Below are 8,990 nucleotides of genomic sequence, written 5' to 3' on the forward strand. Positions count from 1 at the left end.
ACATGGCAATCAACGTATTAAGAAATGTATAATAATAAGAATTATTATTATTATTATTAATAATAATAATAATAATAATAATAATAATAATAAACAGAAAACGATACGATCACTTACATAATTTATAAATATAAGTTAACATTTAATAAGCATATAACTGCAATGGAATTAAGTTGTTTCTCTCTCTCCCTGAACGCTACAGCCCTTACTGTTCTAAGGCGTAGAAGAGAACTTGTGGCACCCACGATTTGGGGCGGTGTGTGGTCACAACTTGGTATCCCTTTGTTGTTAGTCCTAGCTTTCTAGACGGATGCAGTTATTACCGGTAGAATATACAAGCAAATTGACTTTTGTATTACTATTAAAGTAAATAATTACACTCATTCCTTCAATGTGATACTTGTGGTTGCTTAACCGTATACAGACAGCTGATCCATGGAAAAATCGTTAATAATTATAATAATAATAATAATAATAATAATAATAATAATAATAATAATAATAATAAATAACAGGAACTCGACAAATATTCTTGCAAATAATAGGAAAAAGTTTGCGTCACACTGTTCACTTTGCTGGACACACCAGTGTGGCGCGTTATACCGATTGTGGCACACTGGAATATAGGGTATGTTTTTTTTTTTTAATTTTTTTTTCCAACTATTCCAACTGCTTCAATTGAAATGGATCTATAATAATAAGAGAAAGAATTTAGTCTTCTTACCCTTCAATTTAGAAATAAGGTTCGCGAGAATTTCATAAAAGAATAATATACTCAGAATTGTATATAGTAGTTTGTTTTATTCGAAATTACATACTTCCTGCAACTGTTTTTTGATTGAAATGATTTGAAATGAAATTTTTAAGTTTTACGTCCCGCGATTATGCCGGATAGGCTAAAGGAGACAGTGATGATAAGAAATGAATGAAATGGTGGAATGAAAAAAGTGGGATAAAACGGGAGAACCTCGAGAAAACCCACACACACAGTGTTTGTCCAGCACAAGGTTCACTTGGCGCGAGCATAGATCGAACCAAGGACTTCATGCACCAAAGGTGAACGCTCTACTACTGAAACACCGTGGTCTCTGAAATTACTTATGGAACTACCGAGAACTATGCTGTAATATTTGAATGTGCTTCAAGTTTACAATAATTAGTTTAGTTAAATTCATTATTAACAATTAAATAATTGCATTCATTATTAACAGGTAAATGCTGCTGATGCAAAGACTTAAATCTAGCGATACCGCGAGCGTAAGTATTAAACAGAGGGATTTTAAAGGGCCCCCTGAGCTGGGGGCCCTGGGCTCCATTGGCTCCGCCCTTAATCCGCTAATGCCTATAGATTATAAATTAAAGGGGACGGGCCGGGTCCGTTCTAAAAATTCCGGCCCGTGCAGACCTCTAGCTCCTGTGTATATGTTATCTGAAAATACAGTAGAGTTTCGCTTATCCGACATAAAACAGGCAGGCAGAACGCCGGATAATATGGATGTGTTAAGGAAAGACCTATAAAATGTCAAACTATGATATAATTTTACACATTACGCATCTAATTATCATCTTTGCAAGAAACAAATATAATGCATTGACTCTGTGACGTATCCAGCGTGAGGTCCTGGAAGCTGTCCCTTACCAAACCTCAAGCACTTTTTAATAAACCTACTTTTTCCCTTTTGAGTTTTTTTTTTTTTTTTTATTTATTTATGTCAGATTACTTTGAGTCAGTGTCCAAACTGTGGACAATGCGTTGTTGTTATAATTCTAACAAGTAACACTTCCCAAGTGTAACACTCCGATTTTGATAAAATTTGGCAGTTAGATACTATACATAAAATAAACAAATAAGTGCTTTTTTATTTTTTTTGCTGAAAAACGGTTTTAGGGGGCAAAAGCCCTCACCCAAAATTTGAAAGTTGACGCTCGAAAGGCAAAAACAAGTGGACCAAAGTGAACGAAATTGTGAACAGATATTGTGGACATAAAATTAGAGAATACGTGTTTTGTATTTTCCTGGAAAAAACGGTTAGGTGGGGGCACAGATCCCTCCAAACCTTTGATCATGAAATATCAAAAGTGCTAATAACAGTATGTCAGAAGTGCCTAAATTTACATGAAGAATTGGAACAAAACTTTCTGTTAGGACAATAAGCAAAAAATAAACAAATTCGGCTTTTTTATTTCCTGCGAAAAAACGGTTTTAGAGGACAAAAGGTCCCCCGCATGAATTTTGAATTTTGACGCAAGAAAGGCAAGAAAAAATGTACCGAACTGAATGAAATTGTTCACAAATGTTGTAGAGGTAAGATGAGGAAATACGTGCTTCGTATTTTCCTGAAAAGATAAAAAAAGCTTTTGAGTGGACCGAGGCGTTGAGTGTCGGAAGGATTGGACCGAAGCGAATGAAATTGTCTGTAGATATTGGATATGAAAAATAAAGCCTCTCGTGTTTCACAAGTGTCTCCAACAGATTTCTTCAAATTTGGCAGATCAACATCAAGCACAAACAGTATAGCGTATTTTGTAGTATTTCACGAGGCAACTTTAACCCTTACAATGTTTTTCCGCATAAACAAAAACACGTGCCGATTAATTTCCTGTTTGCTTTTGATGTGCCAAAATTGATAGGGACATCTTTAAAACACGAAAGTCCTTATTTTACATACAGTCTATACAATATCTACACACAATTTCATTTGCTTCGGTCCACTCCTTCCTGCACTTTTACGGTAATATTAACTTTTTTTTGGAGGGGCTCTAGGCCCCAACACTGTTTTTTCATACAAATTAAAATGCATTTCATTTATTGTTTTGCAAATTGTCCCTATACGAAGTTTCGTTGCAATTCTCCATATTCTTTAGGAACTTCTGACGTATACATACTTATTTGCACTTTTGATATTTCCTAATCAACAGCTTAGAAGGTCCGTGCCCCACTCAATCGCTTTTTTTTTTCAGGAAAATACGAAACACAATTACCTCAATTTACGTCTAGAATATCTGTGCACGATTTCAAAATTTTGGGTGGGGAATTCTGCCCCCTAAAACCAATTTTTCGCAGAAAATAAATCCGTTTTTTTTTTTTTTTTTTTTTTTTGCGTATTGTCCCTACACAATGTGTCGTTCCAATTCTTCATGTCCTTTAAGCACTTCTGACATACTGTTATTAGCACTTTTGATATTTCACGATCAAAGTTTTGGAGGGGTCTGTGTCCCACCGAAACGGTTTTTTTTTTTTTTCGGAAAATACGGAACCCATATTCCCTCATTTTTCCTCTACAATATCTGTGTACAATTTCATTCATTTCGGTTCACTTCTTCTTGCCTTTCGGGCGTCAACTTTCATCATTTTGGATGGGGGATTTTGTCCCTTAAAACAGGCATTCGTTTAGTTTTTGCGTATTGTCCATACACAAAGTGTCATCGGAATTCTTCGTCCTTTACACACATCAGACATATTGTTACTAGCACTTTTGATATTTCATGATCAAAGGTTTGGAGGGGTCTGCGTCCCACCTAACCTTTTTTTCCCAGGAAAATACAAAACACGTATTCCTTCATTTTACGTCTGCCATATCTGTGCACAATTTCGTACACTTTGGTCCACTTGTTTTTGTCTTTCGGGCGTCAACTTTCAAAATTTTGGGTGAGTGCTTTTGCCCCCGTAAAACAGTTTTTCCGCAGAAAATAAAAAACATGTATTCGTTTATTTTATGTGTAGTATCTGCCTGTCAAATTTTATCAAAATCGGAGTGTTACACTTGGGAAGTGTTACTTGTAAGAATATACCGTAATGCCATTGATACCAGGTGGAATTAAAGAACACTTTTAAATGGGATTACAATTTCGTTTTCGGTCTGTTTATAACATTACTGTATTAGAACGATACACTCATTGACATTTGCTATTTTTGTTATGTGATATATGTAGCAGACAGTTTTCCTTACATGTCTCTAGAAAATATTTTTTTTGATTTCGTGTGAGTTAGAATTAAGTTTGACCGGTTCATAAATGACAAGTAAGAAACGTTTAAGAGAAATACAGAACTATTGCATTATTATTATTATTATTATTATTATTATTATTATTATTATTATTATTATTATTATTATTATTATTATTATTATTATTATTATTATTATTATTATTATTATTGATATTTTTGAAACATTAGAATTACGTGCTTACGAGGATTCGTGTCGGGTCCCCTCCTAAAAGAAAAGCTGGATATGTGCCTGCACTGAATGATAGACGTATGAGTCAAGGTATAGACGAGCGTGCTAGGCGATCGAGTCCGGAGCATCAGAAACAGACTAAGACTACAACTTGCAGTTCTTCTTGCCGATTGATGCTGCTTTTTACCTGCTATGATATGTCGGATAATAATGTGAAATAAACGAAGGTCAAGACCATAGCGTATTGGTGTTTCATGCACCTAAACCTGTAAAATATTTGTGCCGAAAACATCTTTCACTCACTAGCTAAATTTGAGGGTATGATCGCTCATCTTGCCTTATAGTCTTATAAAGAATATATATAGCATAATAAAAACCTTAAGACCAAATTCAATGATTTTCTATAGTTTTATTTTTTAATAACGGGAAACTTGTTTATTTCATCACGATAAATCATGTTTGATACTAAGATGTCTGTTTCTGACTATATATATTTTTCATACTTTATTGGAGACATTTTTTTTTCAGGAAAAGAGGATGATAAAGGAAGCTATACAACACCATAAACTGAAAGCAATCGGTATTACTAATAGTACACTAATTCTAAATAAATACGTCATCAGAGGAAACAAAAAGTTATTTCCTAATTGTATTGTTTCAGTTTTATTAACATAAAAATTATACACTTTCTACAATGTTTTGTAAAGAAAAGAAATTGAACAGGACCGGATGGGATTCGATCTGGTGTCAAAACAGTATAAGAATTACTAGCCCGTCACTCTACCCACTTGCCCACACAGATTTTCTTTTGTTGTCTATCTTTTTCTTAAGAAATAAATGCTCATGGCTATAGAGCATGTCACTTCCAAACTTAAGACAACAGTTTTTCTCCTTGTTTATATTTTCCGTATAACATCTTGCTTACAGAAGCTAATTTATATTTGGCAGACAATTTACACCCTAGATTTAAGCCAATAAATGCAATATTTTGCTCCAATTTCCAGTTCCTTGATTCAGCTGTTCTCCTACTAATCTTGTTATTCCCTCTGCAATCGTGCAGTGCTACTCCAAAAATTCCCTCGAAAACATTATTGCCAGTATACACAAAACCGAACATAATTTTGTTTTTTGCTTATATTTTTATTATTTTATTATATTTTTTGGAAATATCTCCTTAGATGGATTGCTTTCTATTATCTCCACGTACTAATAACTGAATTTTACCAATAAACATATGGAAAATGGAATAATTGCGAAAAATTGTGAGTTACAGTATACGCGCAATATTTTTTGCGCATGGGAGTACCTTCGTCAGCTATATGTTATATACGTCCATTTTTTATGTGAGATCCTGACCGCCTATATTGTTTCATACGGAAAGTACGTACAGATAGAACACTTACACAGGAAGTATAATAAAACATGCGTTTTCAGTTATACGTTTGCTGTACGTTAAGTGTAAAAACTACAGGATTTACAAATGTAACATACGATTTTATGTACACCACATTCATTTTTTTCTCAGAGTGTTACCTCCGAGGGTCTTCATCTCTCATATATGTATGAAGGGCTAAATAGCCATGAATATCGACAGCCCAAAAATCTAATTCCTAATCCTAATGATGTGTAAGTAGAAATGAAATTAAATCCAGTTTTATGTCCTACGATTATGCCTTGTACGGTAAAGGAGACGGGTTATTAAGGAGAGTGAATAATTCTGAAAGAATCGGTGGAATGAGGAATTGAAAAAAAAACATAGAAAATCCATGGACGCGAAGTTGTCCGCCACAACAAACTCATATGGCTTGGAATCGAACCAGCGACCTCTTGTGCCAGAAGTAAGCGCTCTACCACTGAGCCACAATGTCATCAAATATGTCTAATTCTTGCTTAATATTTTAGTTAAACTAAAATTAAAGTTATAGTAGGCCTAATAATTTAGAGCTATTTTGGCTTTAGAGTAACCATATTCTGTACATGTTGCCTTGGTAGTATCGTAATGGAAAACTTGATGAGGGTATGTTTTAGTATCAATTTCATTTTAATGGGCAGCATGATTATCGTACAATGACAATTTTTAACTTTACAAACTCTTTTTTTCTGATTTTCTCAAAAATTACACATGAGGATATACATATACCCATATCAATTTGTTCAGTTCATTTTGGCCTGTCGATTAATATAAGTCTTATTTTTTAATATTTTCCTCCGTTGTAAGCTAACAAAATTGTAGAATTTTATAACTTATGTAATTAATGGTATTCTTTAACCGGATTCTTTAAAGTCGCGTTTGTAACTTTAGCACTTTTTAAATATTTTTTTCTTAAATGAATGTAAACGGAAGCATTGCATTCCCAGTGTTTTTCATCATTTTGACCAAAAAAATCACACTTTACTACATAATAATCGAACGTGTTACAGATTCCTTTTAACTGCTTTTTTTTTTTTTTCACAGGATTGCAACTACTGTAGTACACACTGGTTGCAAAATTAACTTATTTTGAACAGTTTTCAAGTAGGAACTGCCCACCAATATTGCAATATCTTAACGACTGTTGCAAGCGTTAAGTCGACAACAGAAAAGTATTGGGTTTCTTACTGGCTTTCTAAAAAGAATAGTCATGCAATTTTAGTCAACATTGACGGCGTTCCTCTATTATTATTATTATTATTATTATTATTATTATTAAAACTAATCTTCTGGCACAAAAGTCCATAGAGACAAGGTTTGCCAGCTGGCTGCGACTCAGTTAGGAGGGAAACATTTATACATTCTTACAGAATTTGGAATACCGAGAAAGCTAGTTAGATTAATTAAGATCTGTTTAAATGAATCCCAAAGTAAAGTCCGAATAGGAAAACTCTTGTTCACAAGCTTTCACGTCGAGAACAGTGTTGCCAAATCTACTGATTTTGCAGGAGATCTGCTTTTTCTACGTTCTACTGATCTACTGCGAAAGAAAATGAAAAGTGAACAATCTCCTGCTTTTTCCTTATTAATATTGAATTTTCAATGTTTCCTCACATGAAAAGATGAAATTTCTCTATTATAGTACACAAAGCTCTGTAGAGCATATGGCTATAGAGCTTTACTGTATATAATATGAATCAAAGAATAAAACTGTACGTCATCTTCTATATGCATTTATGGTTAGCGTTTTACAAGTAATTGTTGTTTAAATTGGGTCTTGGGTTGGAAGAGTGGCTTAGATCATTTCTCCACGATCGTCAGCAAGAAATCGACTTACGCCACGATCACGTGTGACTGTACCATATAGCTACGTTATCGCTACGTGAATGAAAAACATTTTCCCACTCCACTTTGCTCTTTCACTACGTTTTACTTCACACACGTGTGTATCAAATAATAATATAAATTGGGACTTTTCCCTTTCATTTGCTCAACGTAGTTCATCGGAAATGAATTCTGGACTGCTTACTGCCCTCTTAATAATGGCAATTTTATTACCTCCTCCCCGGATATTTACATTCAAACGCCACCACTGTATGTGTCTACTGCTTTCTCCTGTTTTTTATCTTCGAATCTCCTGCTTTTCCAACTGACTGGTCTGGCAACACTGGTCGAGAATAGTCTGAAACAAGATGCGTTGTCGCCATTATTATTTAACTTTGTCCTGGAATACACTATAAGGAAAATCAAAGATAGCCTAAAGTTTGAATGATATTGACCAGGTTATGACGTATGCTGATGATGTAAATATAATAGGTGATCATAGAATAACAATAGAAAGAAATGGGGAAGTCTTATTAAACTTTTGGTCATACTATTTTAAAGTAATTAAATGGAAACATTGCAGTTTTTAAGTATAGATGTAAATGTGCAAAATTGACTCACAACGATTATTCTCATGATAATAATCTCCGTGAAATTATAATTTTAAAATTGATTGGAAATTTGAAAAATATAATCTCACAACGATTGACCTTACAACAATGTGTGTGAAATTATAACTTTGGAATTGATTTATGGATTGGGTTTTGAAAATATATGAGCTCCATGCGTGCACCCAGAATTTTCTTTTAAGGGTGGGGGTCCAAAGTTTGGGTGGGTTCAATACTACAAGGCACTACCTCTATTATTTTAACCCTAAAAGAGGATAAGTAATTCCGAAATACTGCCCCTACATTCTCAGAAAAAAATGATAAGGAAAGAGTGTTCTTATAACGAAAGAAAGAGTACAAATGAAACGTAAGATCAAAGTCTTTAGACTGCACCAATCATTTCTCTGCTAAAGAAGTATAGTTTTTTTTCTTTTTTAAAAAGAAAGCGTATAAATGTATGTTGAGTTATGAAGTTTTGAGAGGGTCAGGATCCCCCATGTGAGTGTGCCCGTAAGTTGCTCAATTTCAAAAAAATATTTGTCCACTTTACAAACTTATCAAAAATGAAGTTTTCTTTTTTACCATCTTAATTTCTACACCTGAAAATAAGCTAAGTTTTGTAAAACTTAAAATAAATACCTGATAATATTAGTTGGATAAAATAGCTGTAATTAGGTATAAACAAGTCATAAACAATGGAAACAAAACACATCCCTCCACCAAGGGCGCCAATTTCTCTGTAAAATTTTTGGGGGGGGGGCTCATTCAGATGCTGAAGTTATTTATATGAGGAATTTAAGACAAATTGCATTCAAATTATGCCAAATATTGTATATTCATAAATACAATAGGGGGCCCACATGACTTTGGGGAAGCCGGGCCTCCTCCGGCCCCGCAGGATCGGTGCCCTTTCCCTCCACCCTCCCCCCCTTCCAAAATGGACAAGTACAGCAAACTTATGACTGAAAA

Source organism: Thermobia domestica, chromosome 7 (assembly GCF_964235325.1).
Source record: "Thermobia domestica chromosome 7, izTheDome1.hap1.1, whole genome shotgun sequence".
Taxonomy (NCBI): domain Eukaryota; kingdom Metazoa; phylum Arthropoda; class Insecta; order Zygentoma; family Lepismatidae; genus Thermobia; species Thermobia domestica.